At 38.3% G+C, this 24,681-nt stretch overlaps 1 protein-coding gene across 4 annotated transcripts in view; it reads right to left on the bottom strand.

Moving 5' to 3' along the window:
• slc20a2 (solute carrier family 20 member 2) overlaps positions 1-24,442 on the bottom strand; it is a 53,938-nt gene extending 29,496 nt beyond the window's left edge. Inside the window, exon 1 of one of the 4 annotated variants that reach the window (XM_023342974.1) lies at positions 24,118-24,442. The gene's annotated coding sequence lies outside the window, so the exon portion shown is untranslated. Of the gene's footprint in view, positions 1-431; positions 654-6,090; positions 6,172-24,117 lie in introns of those variants that run through there. The other 3 variants (XM_005798408.2, XM_023342975.1, XM_005798409.2) reach the window with 3 other exon arrangements.
• Between the last annotated feature and the right edge of the window lie 239 nt (positions 24,443-24,681).

Here is a 24,681-nt window from a genome sequence, read left to right as displayed (position 1 = left end):
CAACTTGTGTGCAAACTACTTAGTGTGATTATTGTCCGAACCATTTGCTGTCACTGCTGTGTGATGCTCATTAATCTGCCTGGGATGCCACTGCACCACAGCTGGTGCAAAACAGTGTCACGAGCTGAAGTCTGCATTGACACGCAGCTACGCTTTCCACACGCTGATTCAACCCCCTCCTCTTAGCATGCAGACTCATCTTTCAGCACAACTACAATGAACACACACATACAGAGTCACATGATGACTCACAACAGCATTGTTGCACCTGAAGCATTAAAAAACTGTAGTCTATGCCTCCAAGGACACAGAGTGGCTGTAGCTAACAGATGGCGTACCAAGTTAAAAAGAAAGACTCATAATTAAGGACAATGAGGACGAACCGGCAAGCATGAACAAAGCGTCAGAGGCAGTAAATATAGTCCACTCACCTTCGTGTTTCCTTACCTAAACATAAGATGGGGAAGCGGCAGAGATGAATGAATGCTTCAAGACAAAATGACACAGAAACAGAGAGAGGGAACGGAAAGGACAGGTTGAGTCTGAATTCAAGACATGAGTGAGAAAGAGAGCAGCTGATGACAAGAAAAGAGGAGCAGTGAGAAGGAGCATGAGGAAATCAGCAGGTTGAGGTGGTGTTGCCGGACAGAGGAGGAGGAGGAGAGCACCAGCTAACAGGCTTGGGGGTGGGGGGAAATGTGCAGCGGAGCCAGCTGAGCCGAGACTGCCTCTTAAAGGAGCGTATCTGCACTCAACACACCGGGCTATGGGGAATAAAGGTCTGAGAAGCCGAGGTGTTCTGCTGGTCGGAGTATGGAATTGATCATTGATAGATTAAGAGGAGAAGGCGCACCTCTGGGAGAGAGAAGAATACAGTTTGATTAAGGAGCACCTCCATTTAGCTTGCCCACAACAAAACAGAGGAAGCAGATTAATCTAAAAGCCTCTTTGGCACACAAGAGCTAGAGAGTGCCATTAGAGAGCAACAGTTTAACAGCAAGTGAAAAGAATGGGCTTAATCTTCATCTCAGGTGTTTTTACTGAACTCAGAATCGTTTTCTTCTTCTTGCCACAAAAGGTCGTCACACCAGAACCACGACTCCATCTCAACAGTATTTGGTTACAGTCCTCCATTTACTTTCTCTGCCTTTCTCTTGTTGCCACAATTGTCCCTTTTATCAACACGCTGAACAGTGTGTCTTTATGTCGCTGAACTCTGGTGGGCAGGAATAGGAGCACTCAGTCGCTGACACAATGAAGCGAGAAGACCAGACTCACTGTAGGCAACGAGACACAGGACCAGACTTCACTGCTCAAGTGCCATAGTTCTCCAAGACATAGAGAACGCTAAACCGGCAGAAAAATAACTCAGACGCAATAGGGATGAAATGATTATAATTTTTTATGACAGTGAAACAGAATCAGAATTAAACAAATAGTTGGTTACAGGGTTATTAAAAACCGTCTGACTTCCCCAAGGCAAGACAACTTTATTTATATAGCACTTTTCAGCTGGAGATAATTCAAAGTGCTTGAGACACAGCGACTCATATTGTTTTGCTGCAGACAAAATCAGAAAAAAATAAAAATACAGCTGGGATATTTCAACTACTGAGAAGCAACATGTTTTAAATACTGCTGTATTAAGACTTTAAAACTGCAAGGAAGGCTGTTGGAAGATAATTTGTTCTTCACTGCATCCAGAAGGACACAACATTAGCAGTATTTTGTTTTCAGTAGCACAGAACATTAAGAACTTTTAGGCAGATGCTTACATTATTCAGCATGGTCAGGTTTGTTTATCAAACTTGCTATTGACATGTCAGATTTTCCGGACTATCTCTATTTTATTTAAATGTCTGGTTATAGTCAGCAGGATGGCCAATATAATAAAATTAGACTGTGGTTCAACAAGTATTTATGCTGCACAAGCATCAAATGAGCTCACATCAAACTTCCTATAAATCATCACAATAAAAGTTTTAAGAAGACTGAAAGTCTCTCAAGTTCAAATAAGAAAAACATCTTACAGCATTTACACCACTAGTATAAACAACAGTGTGACGGCGGGGTCTGCTGTTTGTTCAGGCAGCAAACTGTATATTGTATGTGACAGCATTTAATAAAAAGGACAATTGTTAAATTTGCTAACTTACTGATTTGCAGTAAGCAGACATAAATTAGGCAGGTGCATAACCTACACTAACCCAAAAATTTATAAATTTTGTGTTAGTTAAATTTTTCTTAGTTATGCTCGGCATTAAATCTTGTGTCTTTGGGTAGCATGTTTTTTCTTGCTTTGTGTGTTGGTGATTTTCACTTTATTAACACAGCTTTTTAAAGAGAAACCATTTTGTGATTCAGTGAAATTATGAAAACTATTACTGATGCTGGAGAAAATCAGATAAAGTCTCCAGTTTGTCAGGGACATCATTAGCTTGAAACAGCATTCTCTTCATAATTCTTACAAATTTCCATAAAATAGTGACAACACTGATAAAGGTGATGAATTTGTAAATGAGCTGAGGTCCTCTGCAGAGGTCAGGCTCTACTACACGAATTTACAAAGTGATGAATAGTAAAAAGCCATCTACACATCTAAATCTTTATACTAATATGAACATTTACTTAAAAACGCCCCACATAAGATAAAACTCCATAACAGTATAATTCACCCGTAGGTACCTTCGTCCTCACATCTTATCTGTGAACTCTAAAAGCACCAGTTAATTATTCCAGAGGTCTTGCACTTGTTGAGGTCCTGCGGCTTTGTCCTCCAAAGTCTCTCACTTATCATGTCCCTTTCTGCCTCCCCCTCGATCTGGTCCTGCCTACAAAAAAGCCAATCTGCGTCAGCTGCACCTGCCCCCACCGACTCTTTGGTTCACAGCAGGGAGGCGCTGTCTCTCGGAACCCAAACACAAACACACACTGTACAATGCTAAGATCAGAAGGCTCGGATCAGGAAGGTGGGGGGTCTCTTAAGAATGACAACAACTGAGCATGTTGCTTCTCAACACCATCTTCAAAGCTTTGCCCTATGCTCACATTTCCATAAAGCCTCTCATTTCTTTCTTTCTGCAATGCAGAATTAAGCAAAACAATAAATAAAGACGCATCTATAGTGAACAGACCATCCGTCAGACTTCTTTGTGACATAAAGGCAATGTTTCCCAACCCTGGTCCTCAAGGCACACTGTCCTACATGTTTTAGAGGTTCCCCTGCTTTAATGTGCCTGATTCAACTGACTGCAGTTCAACAAATGCCTGTTAATCAGTCATCAATTGAAATCAGCTGGACTGAAGCAAGGAAATACTTAAAACATGCAGGGCAGAGTGCCTTGAGGACCAGGGTTGGGAAACACTGACAAAGGTAAACAAAAAAAAAATAAATTCTGAAATATTTATCGTTCAAATATATCTCTTTCTCCTATTCGAAGATATAATGCTACAGGGACAGCAATTTTCCTACAAAATAAAACTGCATTGTAAGTGGTTTTGCTTTCAGCCTTTATAAAGTTGCAAAAACTCTTATTTACAGGGTTTCACTTTGTAAACAATCAATGCACCCTTAAATTAAGGTTATCATTTGTTTCTTATCTTACAATTGGGGCGATAGGAATCATTTGTATATAAAAGCTTGAAAACAAGATGGTCAGAGTTGTTTCAGGGAGCAAAAGCATGAGTGAATATCATTTGAATTGTTCCACACAAAATCAGCTCCGTCTTGGACTGCTAAGTTTTGCAGATCAAATTGATGTGGGAATAAGTCATTTCTTTCCAGCCTAATGTATTTTTCCTAAGGCTTTCACTGCAGAAGTGATGTAGGTGTGATAAAGGAAATATGAACCAACAGTGAGACTTAATCTTATCAACCAACTTCTGCAGAAGGCTTATTGACTGATTGTAGAGATGGATTCCGGGAGGGACTTTCTCTAACTTTTTAGGTGGGATGTGAACAAGCTGAAATAGATCTAAAAAGAAGCAGCAGCAACAGAAAATAAAATGAGGTGCAGTTGCTCCACCGGTGTTAAATTCCAAGAAGATGGACAAAGACTGAGGCAGTGATATATTTCTCAATACTTCATTAGGTGGCGAAATATTTTACAAATTCCAGGACGTTTTCTGACATTTCAATAAAAAGGTCTTAAAGCCAAAAGGAAGAGATGGAAAATGCTTTTTGAATTATGTGGAGTTGAAATGACTCTTCAATGTAATCCATGACTTGGACTGAAACTGTGAACATTAAGGTCGCAAGTTAAATAATTTCTACTTTATCTTTTCTAGAATAAATTGTAAAATTACAACAGCTTTCCTCCAAACTGCTGTGTGTGTAGAAGGTTTCCTCCATGCTGTCTGCAGCAGTTTTGCGTTTGTGTGACTAAGTCAGCCCATCTCTGCTTCAGTCACTGACCGTCTCTGCTATCTCAAAACAAACAAGTCAGATAGAGTTGATTAGTCCTTAATGAGCCACATTGGAAAAAGTTTCTCAAATTTTCAGAGACTTAAGTAGTCTGAAGTATTAAAGTACTTTAGGTTAGGTGAGGATAAACATAGTTTGGAATCACAAGTTTCATTGCGAAACTTTCGTTTACAAACTATTGCACAGTAGCACAACCACCATGCATTAACAAATAAAGGGTTAAACATGTTGCTTGTCTGCTACTTTTGCCCCATTTTTCTTCCGTATTTGACAGATTAGCTGCCTGCTTTTGTGTTAATATCCTGACACACAAAACTATCTTTGCATTTTGATCCTTTTCAATTGTGTATTTAAACTCAATATTAAATGAAGAATGCAAAGTACTAAATTATATATTTATGAAATAAAAGCATGTTTAAAATTATGGCCTCTATTTTTACATTGTTACTAAATGCTTTCATAAAACCATTGTTTTCCTTTTGAAATAAACTCTGATTGAACTAGGATCCACTTTTGGTTCTTTCCAATTAAATTTGATCATATCTGATACTGAGTACTTAAAAATTTTATAAAATGTCTTGATTTTACTTCATACCATACATGGCGAAGGCGTCAATTTGTACTTTGAAGTGCAAAACTTGTCTGCATTTTAATTTGTGGTATGGGAAAGTATAAGTTTGGTTTTTCTTGTGGAGGAAAAACAACTGCCTAGAAAACCTGTAGACAATGTTGGTAACCAGTCCAGGCTTACAGGTGGGCAAGGTTCAGAATGTCAACACCCTAAAAGGTCAAAGTAGTCTATTGACCAATATTTCAGCTACAGCTCTTACTTAGTCCAAAAAATGAAGCTATAAAATATTTTGCTGTTATTCATTTCAAATTGAGCCACTGTTGAGCTTCCCTTGCGTCAATGCCCATCTTCCACATTTAAGATACATTCTGTAGATATGTTTTCGCATTTCTTTTCAAATTGATCAACCTAGGAGATTATTTCACACACCAGTTGAATTCCAAACAAGATTCCTTCTCCTTACACCACAAGAAATTCAAATCTTAAGAGACAATTGACCAAGCTTTGGCAGAAGAGGACACAATCAAGCCACCGTTTGGCTTTTCGAGTTGTGTAATCTTCAAGTTGAGATACTCTGCAGGTCAGCTCTCTCTGGTTTCAGTGGACACAGGTTTGACTCCTTACCCTGAAATGATACAGTGACATGAGCGGCTCCTCCCTGTTCGAGGATCTATATGGCTGTTTTAAGTAACTGAGACGGACACACTGCACTGTTCTCAATGTTTGTACCCATGATTGTTTCCAAGAAGTCTAAAAAAAGAACAGTGACTAGGAACAAAACAATACAAACAGATATTTTCTATGTCCCAAGTATTGGATTTTGTATTATTTCATAGTCAGCTGAGCACACACACAAAGAACAAGCAAACAACAAACAGCTGCCACACAAAGAAGAGAGTTTTCATAATAATGCTTTTAGGCTCACAGACACGATTAGTCACCTCTTAGAATAAACTCATACTCACAACAAGATCCCAATAGAACAATCGGAATGTGTCATTAAAACAAAAATAGAGCCAGCAATCCAACTGCAAGAGTCATTATTTTTGGCTCGCTTTCACATCATATGACCGACACAATGAGGATCAGGACCTACCAATAACTGTGGTTTTTTGAAGCTGGGCTTCTCTTTCCACCATCTGTGTCCATGTTGCTGAAGGTAGGAGTCATCTTACCCTTGACCCTCTCTCCCAGTTTTCCACTGCTAGCTCCCCCACCCACCCCTCCTCCTACAATCTGCTGTAGCCGGACGGTTCCAGTTCTTTTCCACAAACCAGCAACCAGCTGACCGCTGAGCAAAAATGTCTTCACATCTGTCCTCCCTCTTTTCTTTTTTTCTGCTTTTCCACCTTCTCTTCCAAGATCATCTCCTCTGAAATGTACAATGTGGTGATTTGTACAATGTAGAGTTCTCACAAAACACTGAAAGGGTCTTCAACCTTCCCACCTCTGTCTTAGCTGCTAGGACTGGTAATCTAGAGTTGGCATGCTCTGAGGTTTTCAACTGTGTTACTAGGGCAAAGTGGGTGCAGGTATTAACGAGTACAGAAAAAACTAGCACAAACAGGCTGAGAGACTGTAAGAGAAAGGTGCAAAAGCTAAATCAAAGAGAAAAATCACACATCACCACCTTGGTTTTGCATTTTCTTTCAACATCTCTCTGCTTACTGACCCATGAAGTCTTAATGTGATTGTTAAAGTCTAAAAGTCTCAACAAGCCTGCCATGTTATTTCATGCATCAAAGAATCCATGATGACTGCAGCACATTTTGTCAGAACCTATACAAATGTCCTAACTAAAGACAGACAATTTAGAGATTAAATAACATTTTGAAAGCCATCAAAAGGCCATATAAAAGCCAGTTTTCAGTCAAAACCTTGTAATAAATCTTAAACTGTAACTGATAAGTAGCGTATTTTTCTGACTATAAACCGCTACTTTTTTCCCCCACGCTTTGAACCATGTGGCTTATAGCCCGGTGCGGCTTTTCTGTGAATTTTTCTTCAGCCACCAAGGGGCTCTTTAGCAGGAAGTGAATCATTGAAGTCAAAATTGGAAATCAAAGAAGAAAGCGCTAATTTTTATTCAGACAAGCACATGCTAGCATCAGAAATTTCTTCAAACTCTTACCCCCTCATCATAGAAACAACACGAAGAAAAAGATGCCGCTTTTAAGTTGAAGGCTATGGATCGGTTGACAGGAGGGAAATGGAGCCGCTGCACGTAAACTAGGTGTGAACAAGTTCATGGTTCGGGGTTGGAGAGGCAGGGCTGCGTCCTTAATAGCAGACTTATTGGAAAACCGAGAGCGGTGGAGATATCAGCGGCTTATAGCCTGGTGCGGCTTATATATGTACGTACGTTTCCAGTTTTTAAAATATTATTTGTAGGTGCGGCTTATAGTGAGGTTGTACTCTATAGTCCGGAAAATACGGTAGATAAAACCTTTAGTGATTTACTAGTCTTACCAAACACTTAAATGTTTACATGACGAGGCTCAAATCATACAGACAGCTATATATTCCAATTCAATTTTATAAAAAAGTGCAGTAAAATTTTGTTTATGATGACATATGAAAAAATCCAGGCAAAACTTATATGATTGTACCAAGTCCTGTACTTGGGAACAAGCCTTCATACCATAAAGAAGCATGCGTCAGCTACATGTTCATAAGTGTTTATTTTGAGTTTAGTAGACATCAGATCAAGATTAGCTGTTTATTGTAATTAAACAGCATTGCATGCCTGATTATTGTCAGACTTATAGGATCAATGGATCTCTTAAATAGAACCTGTGTAACAGCATGAATCAGGCTAAAACATCTAAAAAGGAATGGATAAAAGGATTGGGGGTGGCCTATTCAAAGTCTGGACTTAAATCTGGTTGACATGCTGTGGCAAGAGTTTTCATAAGCTATTTATACTCAAAATCCCTCTAATGTAGTTATTTTAACTGTGTAAAGAAAAGTAAAACAAATTTGCTCATAGTAATGTACAGGAACCATTTACAAGTATCGAAATCCAAATAATGGCACAATATTTTTGGTTTATTGTGCAATTATCACCCCTACTTACCCATTATACAAGGCAAGGCTGATTTTACTTGTAATAACAGAAAATTATCAGCTAAAAATTCCTTTCTTTGTTTACTAGGATTATCTTTGATTCTTTTTTTCAAACTATGAAACATTTTAAAAAAAAATCAAAAAGACAATCATGTGCATACTTCTTTCATGGCACTGCAGTTTTTTCATTCTGACTAAACAGCTACGATCAACTCAGAGAATCAGAAAAAAATGAAATTCAACTTTAGAACTCTGCACAACAGTCTGGCTCTTTCAGAGAAATGTATAAAGAAGTTTTTTTCTGGACAGCACATTAAATGAAAAGTCCTTCTAATATTCCCATTTTAAAAACAAAGGCGCTGTTTCACATACTATGTTTGTTTTGAATATTGCTTTTGGTAGTACGAGCTGTCTGGGAAAATCCTGCAGGGTGCTCACGTCCTGCCAGTACATCAGTGTGTGGTGAAAGGTTACACAAGGACAAAAAGCATGCCCATAAACATCTGAAGCCGGTTAACATTATGTGCATGGCCTTTTTTTAAAACTGTACAAACTGTGCATACAGCAGAATGTTTGGTTACGCTAACTGTTCTCTCCAGTAACCAGCAGAACTGGTACTTGGATCCCAGTGTCCATCACATGTGACTTTAAGCGATGAGAAGAGAAGTGGAGAGGGAAAGCGGTACAGTGAGAGCGTGATTGGACCCGAGTAAGCTGATCTAGTGGCCTGTGCCCTCCTGCTCTTAATCCGGGTTCCCAGCACATGACCCAGCTAACAGCATTACAGAGCACTTTGATTAGACCTGCCGCTGCGCACATGTTCTGAAAGACACAGCAGAGGCAGCGGGGTGGAACATGGGGGTCCTGTGTACTACCACAATGGAGGAATGCCAGGCGTTTGAAGACACATGTGTGTGAACCAGCAGTATTTGACTTCAACGTACACAGAGGAAGCAAACATAGCGGGTCGGATTAGGCACGCAAGTCAGCGAGTCAGTGGATTACCCTAGCACGGTGTTCTGGGAGGAAACTAAGAGCAAAGCTCAGAAACAGACCGCAAACATTACCGGTGGCTGCAGGTCAAGATGCAGAGTGACAAATTCACATCATCACTCTATTTTAAGGAACTGTGTAAAGTGTATAACTAAAAGAGAAAAAAACAGACTGCTACTAAAAGCTGCTACACCAAGAAAAGAAACCAAGTTGCATCTATTTTTTTTTCAATCCAGAATCAAGTCCAGCACAAGTTAATCCCAGCTAAATTCAGTCATGAAAGGCCTCTGGAAATATTTCATATAAATCTGACTATAACTAATCTGATCAAAAGTCCTATTTCAACATTTCTTTTCATTTCAAAATCCCATACTTTTCCAAACTTACATTCTTTAGTAACTGTTTCTGCAAAGGTTTTCGACAGATTATCACACATTTTGAAGTTCTCTATCTCAGCAGCACCCAGGTACAGCTGTATGTTCTGCTGTGGTTCATAACAAATCTTTACAAACCTCCATTTATCCTCACCTCACTTTCACCATTTCTTCCTTTTAGACCCAATCACTCTTTGAAATCTTTGAAAATAGTTTTATAACACGGTTCATTAAGGAGAAATCAGATGTTTTATGCGGCTTGTTGTCTTTGAAATAGTATCTCAGGCAGAGTCAATGGGTGGAGCTGATCTCAGCTGACTTGAAAGCATACACAGAAAGACAAGTTTACTCCTGCAGACAGCATACATATCACCTATTTGGATGTACAATATCAGTATATACACACACGACTTAAAATATTGATGTCAAGGCAATAATTTAATCAACAATTACATCAACAAAGCCATAATTATGGCCATGCAGAAGTTTGGTGCAAATCACTATATCTTTATTTCAATATCAGTGCTTTGGGAGTGAAACAAAAGGACTGGTTCTAAGTGGGAATGGGCTTCTGTTGTATTCACATTGCATCTGGGATTACCTCTGCTTCGTTTTGTAGTTGATGCATAACAATTCTGATCACATTGGTTGTCATCCTAAACAACTGATAAAAGTGAAAATCTGTGTCCAGAACCTGAAATAGGGAGCTTTCACTGGAATACTAATTTTATGGCAGGAAATAAATCAAATTTGTTATAAATGTTTATGAAATGGAAGTCTCACTGTGAAAATGAGGCTTTAATTTTTCACAGTGAGGTGTTAACATGTTTGCAGGTCGAGCTCTCAAACCTCAGGGACTGTTTTTATTTTTCCGTTTGTGAACCAAGCTTGCACATCAGCATAACACCAGAGAATAACACCAGAATAACTCTGCTGGCACCACCGCCTCCTCAGAACAAACAGTAAATACAATAATATTCAAAACTCAGCAAGCACTACATGAATCCCCACTACAGTCTGAACTCTGCTCTTGTTTTGAACATGTTGCCATTTTCCAATAAAACAGAGTAACACAAATGTATTACTGTGCCCAAAGGGGTCAGCATTTTGTAAAGCTGCATGTAAGAGGTGCCACTTTTTTTGTATCCAAATGCTGCTACTGCAAGATGGTTTCTGAGGTGGACTCATTGTGACAAGTGGTTTGCTGCCGTTATAATTACGGACAGCTTTTCCCCCTGGTTCACCTCTGATTCAGCTGTAATCAACTATTCTAAGATATTAAACCACCTGGTCTTGTTTGGAAGCCACTATAATTTACAGTGCATGAAGAGAGTATTTTAGTTGCTATAAATGTCATTTGAAGTATAAACAGCTCACAGCATTTATTACAGTGCAATGTTGCTATCTATCAAAGTTACAGGACTTACTGGAAGTTGCAGGCAGTAAATGTCTGATGACACATTGCTGCCTTTTACAGTCATTTGATCCCAGTTTCTTCAAAATGGAATAAGGAATATAGTTACCTTAACATAGTATTGGTCATCCGCAGCTATAGACCATCCTACATTTTTGAGCCTTTGCTTAGATTTGTCCATTGAGAGCCTGAAAGTTTAATTTTCCAAATACAGGAGCCTTGTTTGGTGGAAAAATAGGGCGTCATTGTAAATGTTTTTAGAGCCTATAATGTTCTGAATCACTTAACATTAAGAATGGCCAGTTTAATAATTAATGCCATATACTGTCAAATCTAGATATTTCCATATATATGAAAAGTAGGACCATAATTTCAATGCGTTAATTTTGATAATTTCATAGATTTAACGCATTATAAATTTTAACATAATGAAATCCATGTTTTTTTATTGCATGCTAAAGTTTCAGTCATATCCTTTGTATTTGTGTGTTTTTGGTGTGCTTATAAATCTGAGAGATAATCGACATCTGCAAACAACGAACAAAACCGCAAGCCCCCCTGGGGGTTAATTTTTGCATTAAAAAAATAATCTGAAGGGACGTTCGAAGAGGCAATTGATGTGTTCAACTTGTGCTCACAGGACTCAGCTTGTTAATTAAGCTTTTCAAGCCTAAAATCTAAGGTCAGTGCCCATATTTCTAATGTCAATGTCCCCAATATCTGGTCAAAGAAGTTACATGAATGATCAAGGGTTCCTGAAACACATGAAAGCTGAATGATATAATAGAACTTTATACCAATCTGATGGGTGAGTAACCTACATAACAGATTAAAAAGTCTTATTAGCTTACTATTATGTTTATCTATTCAATAATTTAGCAATAAAAAGGGTTGTGAACTAAAAAAAAAGTTTCTTATTTTGTCTTTATGTGGTTTTTAGCTAAATGTGATTGTGATTAATTAATTACAGACCCTGCAATTAACTCAGTTAAAAAAGTTTAACACAGTCCAAACACTAAATAAAAGAACCATTTTCCAACAATGGAGTATGGTGTAAAATAGTGGGAACATCATGTTGTGTAGCTGTTTTTCTGCAACAATAACTGGTGCACTTCACGAAGTAGACGTCATCATGCAGAAAATCTTGAATTAAGACTTGGAGAGAACTCGATCTTCAAAATGGATAATGACAACAAGCATATCAACAAATACTTTACTAAGTGGTTTCAGGACAATAAATTTACTGTCTTGGAGTGGCCATCACAGAGCCCTAATCTAAATGACATGGGTAATATTTGAGGAGAGCAGAAGAGGTTTGTGAATGAACAAGGAGGTCTACACGCCTTACTCAGTTACACTGAGGAATAGGCCAAAAATAGAAATATTTTGGTTATTACCTAGGGGTAAATGCTGCAACAACACTTTTACTCTTTTACAACTCTCCATAAAACAACCTCCTGTAAAACAGAAATGACTGACATGTTTTAAAATCAGAAAGCTACAATCCTTAAAGCACACTGGCAGAAAAAGAATTAACCCTATGATGATTTTTTTCTTAAAGCCAGAGGAGTGTTTATGGTTGTAGACTACATGGCTGGTTTGTTGGCAATGGTTCAGACAAAACATTGGTAAAATCTCTCTCTTTATTATTTGTGTGCTTGTTGTGCTAATGTCATAACATAGCTGAATGTAAACATTATAAAAACATCCTTACCTAAGCAGCAAAGAAAACAATGGAGAACATTTCATCCTAATCTCCCATAGTTTTTCATTCTGACATTACTCTGGGGAAACATTTGCTGCTCAAGAACGGCATCAGCTTATTCTGTGAACAAAGCACTTTCAGCCGCTTCCCAGGGGATTTTAGCAGGTGAGAAGCATTTTTATACCAGTGGACATATCAAGCTGTTTTCTAAAGAGAAGTTAACATTACACCCAGGAGAGGTCTAAAACACACCAATTATTCCATGTACTATTGTTAAACTCAATGAGGTCAATGAGATCTTTACTGGACTATTCATCATATTCCCCTGTCAGTTCAATTCTCAGTATAAACAAAAGAATGACTCCACCTGACCGTGGAGGAAAAGTTTCAGACAAAACAATAAAGTTAGAAAATTACTCAGACAACAAGCGATGTATGGATAGCTGACAATGTTGTTTTTTCAGTTAAAGCCAAAAAGGTGGCAGTAAACCAAATGTGATCACTTTGTTTCCTCAATCTAATTGCTGATTGTTTAAAAGGAACAATTCTCCTTTAAAAGCCTTTTCCACTTCTATCAGCATCAGCATTCTTCCTTTTGCATCATAAAACAGAGTTGATGCCTTTCTACACTGTCTCCCCCTGTGGAGGAAATACTGAATCCTGATTGCAACCTGTGTCGAGTTTCCATAATATTGGAAGAAGTCGGATGCAAGTGCATCTGGACACACTGAGCATCCGACTGCTGGATAACTGTGTCAACTATTTCTTTACACCAAGAAAAGACAAAAAAGACTGAATCTCAGCAGAAGACTTTTTTTCTGAAGAAAAACTCACTCAATTATCAGCTGTGTGTAGCTGTGCCAACAATGACACATCCTGATACATTCTATGTGTCATTGAGGAGTTGCGCTTCCTCCATGGAGAATGAGCTTACTCACAATTCTGCCCAGGAACAAGAGAATGAATAAACAGTGGGATCACAACACCATCTGACCAATGGAGATACAAGTCAGTGATGATCTGTGTATTTTTCAGTATGATGGAGCACCATCTCATGAAGCAAAGCATGTAAAATTTGGAAAACTTTAGACATGTGGCCAAAAAACTCCCTATGTGTTAGCCCCATTGAGAAGTGGCCAATTCTGAAAAAGTGGGGAAATATGCACAAAGTGTCAAATCCAAAGTCTGATCACCATGAACCCCGAAAGTTAAAGCATGTCAGAGAGAATTACAGTAATTAGGAAGAACGGACATCCCCTAATCTGACAAATATTAACTACATTATTTTGAATCGACAGCAAATACAAGCTTTTCAAAATCTGTATGTTTTTTTTTTTTGCAAAACATTAAAGATGCAAAGAAAATCTATCCCCATTAAAGTCACCAAACACATCATTTGTGTCACTGTATGAAAGTTGCCCCGACAGTGATGTGTGTTTGGACAGCTGTGAAGCAGACCACCATTAGGCCTAAGTTTTGTTGTTCTTGAATATTTTCATATCTGCTTATCATAATAGCTTTATTTTGAATTGGTGGTCAACATTTTTGTTGGGTCACAATAATATTTCACAACAGAATGACATCTCAAGTTGGGTAAAATTAACCGCTTAGTTTATGTTTTATTTGTCCAAGCGTTTTTTTGTGAGGAAATGATTTACATGAACTTTTACTAGCAGTACAGCTTAGCCTAAACCTTTTATAAATACATTTTGAATACAGTTACACAAGGAAGTCAGCTGGTGATGGGAATCAGCCAATTTAAGCTTGCTTTGGTGAACAGACAGTCAAAACAATAAACATAAAAAAAGAAAAATCTAATCAATAAACACCTCACGGCAAGTGCTACCAGGTCACACTAACACCACTCTTTGCTGCAAATGCTGTTTCTTAGCAAAACTGTGTCAAAGTTAATCAAATTTGGTATAAGCAAATTGTTGAAAATAAAATGAGTTGAAACACAAAGATGCCAGAAGCTGTTTAACAAGAAACCTTTTTCAAAAGACACATCAAGGTATGTCAGGCTGCAAAAAAGTGAGCAAGAGCAAGACTTTGTGGATAAAACGATGTTGGCTCTGGAATAGTTGTCAGCTTTTTGGAAAGCTGAGTTATGGTACAGACCTGAAATCTCAAGAAAATATAAATAAAGACTGTTGTCATAAATGCCAACTGCCATAATCATTGTCTCTTTTAAAATAATAAATAAATAAATAAATAAATAAATAAATAAATAAATAAATAAATAAATAAATAAATAAATAAATAAATTACTGTACAGCAGAAACGGCTCGCAAAGTGGTATGGACTCATCTACTAATATGAATAATTACCAACAAATGAAGTAGGATGGAAAACAAATAATCCAAAGAATTCCTATATTTTCTTATATCATCAAATAGACTAAACTGAATTGGCAGTAATTGAAATCAGCTGTTCAAAACTTCCACAAAACCAAACAAATTAATCAGTAAATAAATGCACATTCTTGGACTGCTTTTCTGAAGAGATGCAACTTGTAACCATCTCTAGCTGGATAAAGATAGCATAAAAAGTACTTATTAAGAACTGCTCTGGATGGTAGTCTATAAAGATACAGTGTTTCAAATCTACAGACAAAAAAATATAAAAAATAATTGACGCTTCATCACTGAGTGCTTAATTGATATCTTGACTTCACAACTAGGTTTAATGATCCATTTAATTTAGCAGTGCGCCTGCTTTTTTTCCATGTGACTACCAAAAAAAATGGGCAAATACTGTCTAACAAATAATGGACCCATTATGACAACAATGAGGAAAGCAAACGCTGTCAGTGAATAGCGTCATTTCATTTCTGTTTTATTCAAAACAGAATGACTGAAATGCAATTGTCTGCTGAAACCAGTTAGATCTAATCACATAAGGTAATGTTATGAAAAAAAAGACAGAGACCGCTGGTCACTGACAAATGCCCGCACCAACCAGGCTCACTCCTCTGAGGTGTCACATTTCCACCACTCACTCTTGTTGCTAAAGGCAGACAGGAGAAGGAATGAATTGGCTAGAAATAGCATTGTCACATGAGCGAGTGCAGTGACCAGTCAGCCAGCTGCTCATCCTTACATGGACTACTGCCCCGTCCACCCATTCTCACCATAAAATACAAAAAGGCCACAACATCATCAACACCACAGTCTTTGTCTCTTGAGTAGCTGAGAACATTCTTCAAAACGGTGGTAATTTGTAAGCATTGGACAAATTACTAACAGCACAAACACAGAATGGTTTGCTATTTTAAGAGCAGATTTTCCATGCTATTGTCAGCATCTTCTGAAACACTTTGCCACCAAACATTTTTCTAAACCTCACTGACCTCAGGCATTAGAAGCAAGGTTTTGACTCACTAAAGATGAGAGGCTCCAAAAGCAGACCTATGACTGAACATGAGGAAGAAGAAAAGGAAAATGATAATGACATCCATGGCATCTATTCTACCTTTAGGGACAAAACCACAATGCCTCACAGTTTAGCAGTAAGCCTCATTATTAGCATAGTTAACACGAGGCCAGCGCCCAAACAAGAGATGCTCTGTGTGACAGTGCAGTGATACACAGAAGGTTACCAGTAAGACCACAAAAAAAGCTCTCAGGGGCCAAGTGGAGTGCAGAAAAGGGGCCAGAAACACAGCAGATCGAGCCAATTCCACCTCTCTCCCACTCACACATTTCATACTTTTTTAAAAAGTTGCAGTTAAGTATTTTTAGAGTAATTGTGTGAGGTCTAGGTTAGTAATTGTGTAGAGCTGTACAATATATTTAATTGCAGTTTTCACAATAAAATTGTATTGCAAACACAAAGGACCCACGGATATATTTCAGGCATCACCTGTGTGGCATTTTAATGATATATTTGCCAAAGTGGCTGTTCCATTGACATTTCATTCCTTCCTACTTTTATTTATGCCTGCAAGCAAACCATTTTGGATCTACATACTGTTTAATTCTTTGTGAACAAGTAATTACATGCAGTATGGAGAGAATCAATCAAATCTAATGAAAACACTAATAGCATAAATTAATTTAATTGTATACCATTTTCAGAAAATGCTCAGTTAGATCCTATTTCCATTTCTTTTGATTCTGATCCACATTTTAGTCTGTTAACTGAAAATTATTTTAAATCATGAGCTGTCAAGGCGGAATGAAACATCCCTGGGCATATGTCAATATTTCAGCTGCAGATGGTGTCATTTTTACCCCCCAAAAAAGTCAGAGACGAAATGACTAATACTACAAAGGTTTGAAGTGGCAAAGGGAAAAAACCCAGTGCATTATCAAAGCAACAACCAATAAAATGCCATGAAAGTATCGATTACGTTATTGATATAAAGTATGGTGTATTTCTGCTCTTGTCAAAATTAAGTAAAGATCAGAATTTGAGAAATATATCATATTTTGTGTCTTTGAAGCAGCTACAAAAAACATTCCTTCAGTTATCCCTCATTAAAAGGTTAGACAAGAATCTCCTCGCTGCATTGAGAGCAGGAGAACTAACAGGCAGCAAATGGCCAAGAACATAACTTAATTACAAAAAGAGTTCTCGCTGTAAATGCCAACATTTTTTAGAAGAATGTTAAAGATACCACAATCAATAACTCAGGAAATGTCAAATCAAAATCAAATCAATTTTTATTTGTATAGCACATTTCAGCAGCAAGGCATTTCAAAGTGCTTTACATCATTACAAACACAGAAACACAATGCAACATAGAATCAACAATCAAAACACAGCATTAAGTCAAGTTCCATCAAAAAATTTGTAATTGATTACATTTCAAATACAATTCTAAACAGGTGGGGTTTTAGTCGAGATTTAAAGGAAGTCAGTGTTTCAGCTGTTTTACAGTTTTCTGGAAGTTTGTTCCAAATTTGTGGTGCATAGATGCTGAAAGCTGCTTCTCTTTGTTTGGTTCTGGTTCTGGGGATGCAGAGCAGACCAGAACCGGAAGACCTGAGAGGTCTGGAAGGTTGATACAACAACAGCAGATCTTTAATGTATCGTGGTGCTAAACTAACAACAGTATTTTAAAATATATTCTTTGAGCTACAGGGAGCCAGTGTAGGGACTTTAAAACTGGTGTTATGTGCTCTAGCTTCCTGGTTTTAGTGAGAACGCGAGCTGCAGCATTCTGGATCAGCTGCAGCTGTTTGATTGATTTGTTGGACAGACCTGTGAAGACGCTGTTGCAATAATCAATACGGCTGAAGATGAATGCATGGATGAGTTTCTCTAGATCTGGCTGAGACATTAGTCCTTTAATCCTGAAAATGTTCTTCAGGTGATAGAAGGCCAACTTTGTAGCAGCAAATCACAGGGTGATTGAGGTTTGTTTCTAAGACAGTGCAAGGCTATGTAAAAACAAAACCATAACAATTACTTCAGCTAGCAAACATTTTCATTATGCTTGGAACTGAACAAGAGCTCACTAGAAGCCTTTACATCCAAACAATACGAATTTGGCAAAAGAATCAGAGTTTATGGTGACATTTGCTCCAATTAAAATCTTAAATGATTTTTTTATTGTTTTCCCCCCCTTCACTTTTTGTTACTCTGACCCTTGAAACGTGACTCACATTAAATAAGAGCCTTTCTGTTCCCTCATTACAGAACTAGCTGTTTGTTCAAACACACAAAGTGCATTTTAAATACTTAATATCTTAATTTTTAACCAGCAATATTGGCATAATATTTGCACCACATGATCAATTATTCTAACCAGGCTTTTTTTACTGCATGGATTAGCATAATTAATACAAGCACAACAATACACACACGCAGCATGAAGATCCACACTCATGTGACACTGCCATAGCAAAACAGGGCTCCGACATAACCGAGTCATTGTGCTCTCAGGGTGAGGTGGGCTGATCAGAGAGGCAGACTGTTCTCCGACTGTGACTCTCCTGATCCCAGTGCCAACTGCCCTGCCACCCACAGACTCTGACACACCCACTGGCAGAAGGGCCAGCCTGCATGGAGCCACGCCATCATGGAAACCGAACCAAAGAGAATTTACAATGCTTCTGTTTTTTTCTCCTTACTCCTCTCCTTAGTTCTCAGGGTCAAAATATTTTATAGTTATACAATCTGACATTTATAGAGCTCATTTGCTCATTTAAAAATACTTTCGGCTCCTACTAGTATATGATGCCAAAAAAAAAGCTTGGGATATGTGAAGTTTCGCACATCTATGAACTGAAGCTTTTGCCAATTATTCCTCACAAAACAGTTATAGTTCATTTTTTTAGGGCTGGAAACAGGTTCTAAACTAGATTTAGATCTGGACTTCAACTTCATTGATGTCTCTCTTGTGTGTCTCCCTGTGATGGATTGGTGACTGGTCCAGAGTGACCACTGGAGAAAGGCCTGGATGTTTAAAGCAGGACAGAAAAGTAAATATGTATCATGCTTTATTAACCTTAGCCATGGCATATCTTGAAAGAAACAAATAAATATCCTTTTAGAGAAACACATCGTGCATAGAGTAAGACTAGAAAGTAATGTAGTGTGACCTGCTCCTATTCCCCATATGAAGGACACCTGCTGTGGGCAAAAGCCTTAAGGTGAATTTGACACTGATCTGAAATAAAGTGGTGACTCATTAATAGCTCACAGTTCTTAGAAAATAAGACTTCCTAATAACATGTGTACTGAGAAAGAATACCCCCATGAAAATCAGCCTCCTTTCTCTTTAGCATTCTGTTGAATATGAAAATAGAGCAATACCACTTCTGTACATGTAAACACCAACTTCTTTTGACACCCAAGTTCAAAAAACCCTGCATGACACAAGCGCCAGATACCCATGTTTTCTTCACATAAAACATGCAGTTCTGCGTTTGTGATGAGGTTTTTGGTTTTATGGATAGCATTGCCCCCTTTGACCATGTTGTGGCTGAACACTGTTACGCAGAACCAGCTATTTAGAGTGAATCACTCCTTCCTTTTTCTTTTCCAAAAGGATTATACTCACAAAAGGCAGGTCAAAGTACAGTCAAAGTATGCGTTTTCTGAACCCGCCTTAATTCCCCAAGATAATAGCCGAAGTTCTAGAGACTTTCAATGAAAGGCCGTACGCCAACAGTCGTATTCATGTTTGAACATGGCTAAATCTGTTGCCCGAAACAGAAGGAAATCCTGATTCCTAAAAACCAAAGCATCCAACTGTCCACATGCGATTGCTATATTTTGATTTTAAATCCATGCACGATTCATGTGAAAACCAGGCAAGCATGCTTGGAGGAAGCAAAACATTTAAAGCCATAAACAAGAATGTATGGAGACAGAAACCAGTTTCACTTTCCTGTTTGTCCTTGCTTTGATTAAAAAAGGGTACAAATGGTAAGATTACATTAGCATGGTCCAAAAATGTGTTGGTATGTTGTCAAACACTGTTGGGATGGTAGAAGGAGGGGCCAGCAACATGTTCCTAAGAAACGTGTCAACAAAACTCCAGACAGTCCACTCCTATGTTTATGCCTAGCATGTAAAAAGAAGGAAGTCATTAATTTAACTACCTTATCATATTGCAGGTCCATATCTGTCTTACAGCTTTTAAAACGAGCCAAGATACAGCAATTAGTGCTAGGCTCTTCCAGCGGGGAGGTTTGGCTGTGTCAAACAACTGATGCTCATATTTATAAGAAAAGCTTTTCATGAGGAATAAATAACTGAAAAAAAATAACATAAGGCCAAAGCAGAACCAAACCTTCTTCTTTCACATACTTTCTTATCGCTGTAGTCTAATCAATAATTAACCCATGAAACCTCATTCTGGCTGCTATCCGATCCACAGTATGCAAGTAGAAGATAACTCAAGATATATTTATCATACTTATCAGTGTTATGAAATATGGAAATAGCTTGTAAAACACATGATAGTAGCATCTAAACCAAGTACCACCACATGATTTCTAAAGCTCTTTTGTGGTTTTATAAATGTTTACTGTGCAACAAATAATGTAAAATGATCAGCAGATGAAAATACTGTTATACTGAGGAATACATTTGATTTACTCCTCTCTATTTCAAAGAGTATTTTGAAAGGTGATTAATTTACTTTTTTTTCTTTCATTCCAATTTTAAGCATTTCAGGTCCATTTTGGCCCATTTTTAATGAATTGACTGTACAATAAAGTCAAATTTACAAGCTAAGCATCTGCAATACTGGTCTTTTATACTCCACAGATACAGCAGTCTGTCACTGAAGGAGCTCTCCTGTTCTGCAACAGCTTAATGCATGGGGTGGGACCTGAACTGGACTGAGAGGGCTTCCCGGGACAGAGCTGGCCTTCCTGATGAGCTAATTTATTCGCTTCCTCCCAGTCGTAGATAAGCTGCTTCTCTAACAAACTACGCTGAAACTGATGGCTGATGGTACCCGATTCAAAAAAGTTCTCCAAAAGATTTCAATCTTCTTAGCAGGGAAGGTCTGCTCTGACCCATCCTTTAAAGAGCATCAGTGTTGAGGCTCCAATCCAGTTAATTTCTGAGGTGACACCCAGGAACTTATAATAGTCCAGTTTGTCAATGTCAGTTCCAATATCAGTGTGGTGGGTTTGCACCTGCAGATAAGGGTTACAGGTCAACGAGGGAAATCTTGGGATTCCTTCTCTAGCCTATTCTGGGAGATCGCACCTCATTCAAGCCTGGATTGACCCTCAACCTAGAAGTACAAACAACGTTTTTCTGTTGAGAACCATGAACTCAGACTTGGAACCACTCCAGTGGGCATTGAAAGTCACAGCTGGAAGATTACAACAAAACCTACATTATTTGAAAAAAGCAAAAACAAAACCCTGATGTTCCCAAACCTGAGACCCTTTCCTACGTGACTACACCTTAATGATCTTATGCAAGATCACCACAAACAGGATTGTTACAAGGGTCAGCCCAAATAGAACCCAGCCCACACCCACAACAAGAACAACTTTTTACTGAGTGCAGACACAGCTCCTGCAGTGCATAGGTGTTAAACTCCAGGTTTTGAGAGCCAGTGTCTGCAACATTTAGATGTGTCTCTGCTGCAACACACCTGAATCAAATAATTAGGCCATCAGGACTCTGAAGAACTTGTCTACATAAGTAAAATTGATTGTGGTGTGTTGAACTAGTGGCACATCTAAAAAACCATGCAGGCCAGTGGTCATTGAAGACTGGAGTTTGACACCTCAGCCTTATTGCATCTCAAGCCTCCAGTCACACCACTGACAAAAAAAAACTCTTAAGCAGGCATGGTCACAAGCCATTTGCAAATCTACAAAACCCATGTAAATTGGACAACTCCTCTGAGCCTCTCAGCAACTCCACAAAGGTATAGAGCTGGTCCACCATCACTTAAAGCATGGTCCCTTGATAGTTGGAACACATTCTCTGGCTTCAGAATTTTACCTTGTAGGAAATCAATAATAAAAACGTCTGGAAAACATATTTTTCCATACTCATGCAGACACGTCTTTTTGAATCAAAAGGTTTCCAGACTGTGTAAAGGGTGTGTGTAAATCTGTAAATCAACTTTCAACTCAAACCTCAAGTAATAACTGTGTAGCCCCTTAAAGCTCATTATCCTCCTTTCTCACACGTAAATAGAGCCGCTTGTTGCCAATGCTGTCAAGTGTCACTAGCCTCACGCTTTGTTTTTTAACTTTGTATTGCTGTTTCATAATATACTCACTAGAGAGCAGCCTTCAGTTAGCTTACAAATTTACAGAAAAGTTTCAGACATTAGCAAACATGGGGTGGAGGGCTGTCTTTCCAATTTATTACATTATAGCCTGCGAATGGAGAGGCTCCACCATTGCTAACGCTGTCTTCATCAACATCTTTATCCTTTTTTAGTATTTTTATCCTGCACCACACTGTCCCCATGATTATTGGTGGTATTGCTTCGTTTGTTGGGTTTGGGTATGCATCTGGAAGATTCCAAATGACTAACTTGCACAAATTGAACACACAAAAATGGACAGAACGCTGCATCCAATATGTGTCTGCGTATTTAACATCAAACACAAATTGGTGTTTTGAGTCAATGCAGCCAAAAGGCACTGATCATTTAGTTTTTGCAATTTTGTACCTGATGTTTTCAGTTGATGGACCTTTCTCTACACAACAACATAATTGTGGTGTAGCAATTATGTTTATAAGTTCATACAAGCCAAGACAAGTGATCATTTAAAGTAACTTTTAATAGTGTGATTAAAGTCTAGTGCAAGCCGATACAGCTATGCAACTTCAGTATGTAACATTTACTGACAGAAGGCTGCTCGGTTATTTTGGTTTGATGAAACCAAAATAACCAAACATAACTTTGTTATGTTAGGGTCATAACAAAGTATGACCCTAACATACTTTATTATGGCCAACTGGCCAGTAGAGTAATTACAACCAATACAAATGGAATCAGGTTGTAATACAAACTCTCCACACAATAATACATAACAAAATTAAATTATATGCAATCATTTTCTGACTTGTTTGTCTCCACAATTCACAAAAACACTCAACTAAAATAAATTGTGGTTCTTTCACTAGCACACTAAAATGAGTTTAAACCATAGCAATAGCATCATAGATAATTTTAGCTGTTTTAGAACCAACAATTTCAATAAAATTAAAAATGAAATAAAAAAATCTATATACCTTGATATAGGTAACTGGCCCGTGCCTATTCTTCACTCAACCCTCTACTGTGGGTGTGGATATGCTTGGAAGAAAATAGCCATAGAAATAATGAGACGCAATGCAGTAATGACAAACTTGTTATACTGCATACAATGTCCCGTTTGTCTGTGCAGTTGTAACTCCTGAAAACAATTCAAACTGACATTATTAAAACACTGAGGCAGAAACAGACCGGGTTTGGGAGATAGAAAGATCAAGGGAAAGTCTTCTCAAGCATTTCTGGCACTTAAACAATCTTTTCTTATGTCACTACTATTATTGGGCAATGGGGAGACATCGGCGTCACTTAGTGCGCATGCTCAGAACAAAGATTACTCTGAAAAGCTCAACAGAGGAAAATAAACTCGAGTGATAAACAACTAATTGACTTGATAGGAGGTGAATGCATCTCTTGGATGCCTGGTTTCGTCTTTAGTTGGAATTTGCAGCTTCTCTTAATCGTTAAAATACAGCGGTCAGGCTATAAATTAAGGAAAATGAGTTGGTGCTATTGTCAGCTGTAGAGTCAACACACGTGCAGCTCCATTCACTCATATCTGGAGACATTTTTCACTAAAATCATATAGAGATGAAAAATTGACACTTATTTTATCTTAAACGTGCAAAAATGGCGAGGAGTTTGAAAAAGCAACAGAGAAATGCAATATGTCAGTGCGGTTATTGTGGCCAGCTAATTTAAATATTTGTGCATTTAAATGCTGTATTCACACTCAGCAGGCCCGTTTCCTTCCTAGAATGTAGCCCACACAGATGCCAAGCACACGAGAAGAGCCGCTAACCGCGACAGAAATCCCACCGAAAGGACAAATCCACATGGTCAGCGGGGTTCTCTAATGTTAAACAAAATGTACTTACCAACGAAATAGGAAACCGCAAGCGGAGAAATGTCCCACCATTCCCTATCCGCCTCCTACTTCTCCACGCCTGTCTGTCTTCTGCGTGTGTTTTCCCAGAACAGCGTCTACGTCGGCTGCGTCGAAAATGTCAAGATTCCAGCAGTGGCTGACGGTTCTGTCGCTCCAGTCCGACCCCGGTTGATTACCCTCTCGACTCGGCCAAATCATGCGACCATGGTGCCCTGAATGTCGCCTGCTGCTACTGCTCTCATCCGGGCGTTTGCGGGAGGAGGGGGAAGAGCCGTCCGTCCGTTTCAGCGCTACTCTGGATGTCAGATTTGAGATGAAGGAGGGCGGGCAGGGGGAGCATATAGAGAGGCAGGAAGGGAGAGAAAGTCAGTCTGGTCATTGCACGGAGACAGCATATAGTGGGATGAAATATTTTAATATCTGCAAGACATAGGTTTTTAAAAATGTTGAGTAGATCTACATTTTTCCGGAATGCACATTTTATTATAACCTGAAGACATATTAATCTCTTAATAGATTTCTACTAACACTGCTGTAAATCAGTGATAGATCC

The sequence above is a fragment of the Xiphophorus maculatus genome, chromosome 12 (genome assembly GCF_002775205.1).
Source record: "Xiphophorus maculatus strain JP 163 A chromosome 12, X_maculatus-5.0-male, whole genome shotgun sequence".
In the NCBI taxonomy this organism is placed as follows: Eukaryota; Metazoa; Chordata; class Actinopteri; order Cyprinodontiformes; family Poeciliidae; genus Xiphophorus; species Xiphophorus maculatus.
This window is presented reverse-complemented; position numbering and strand designations above follow the sequence as displayed.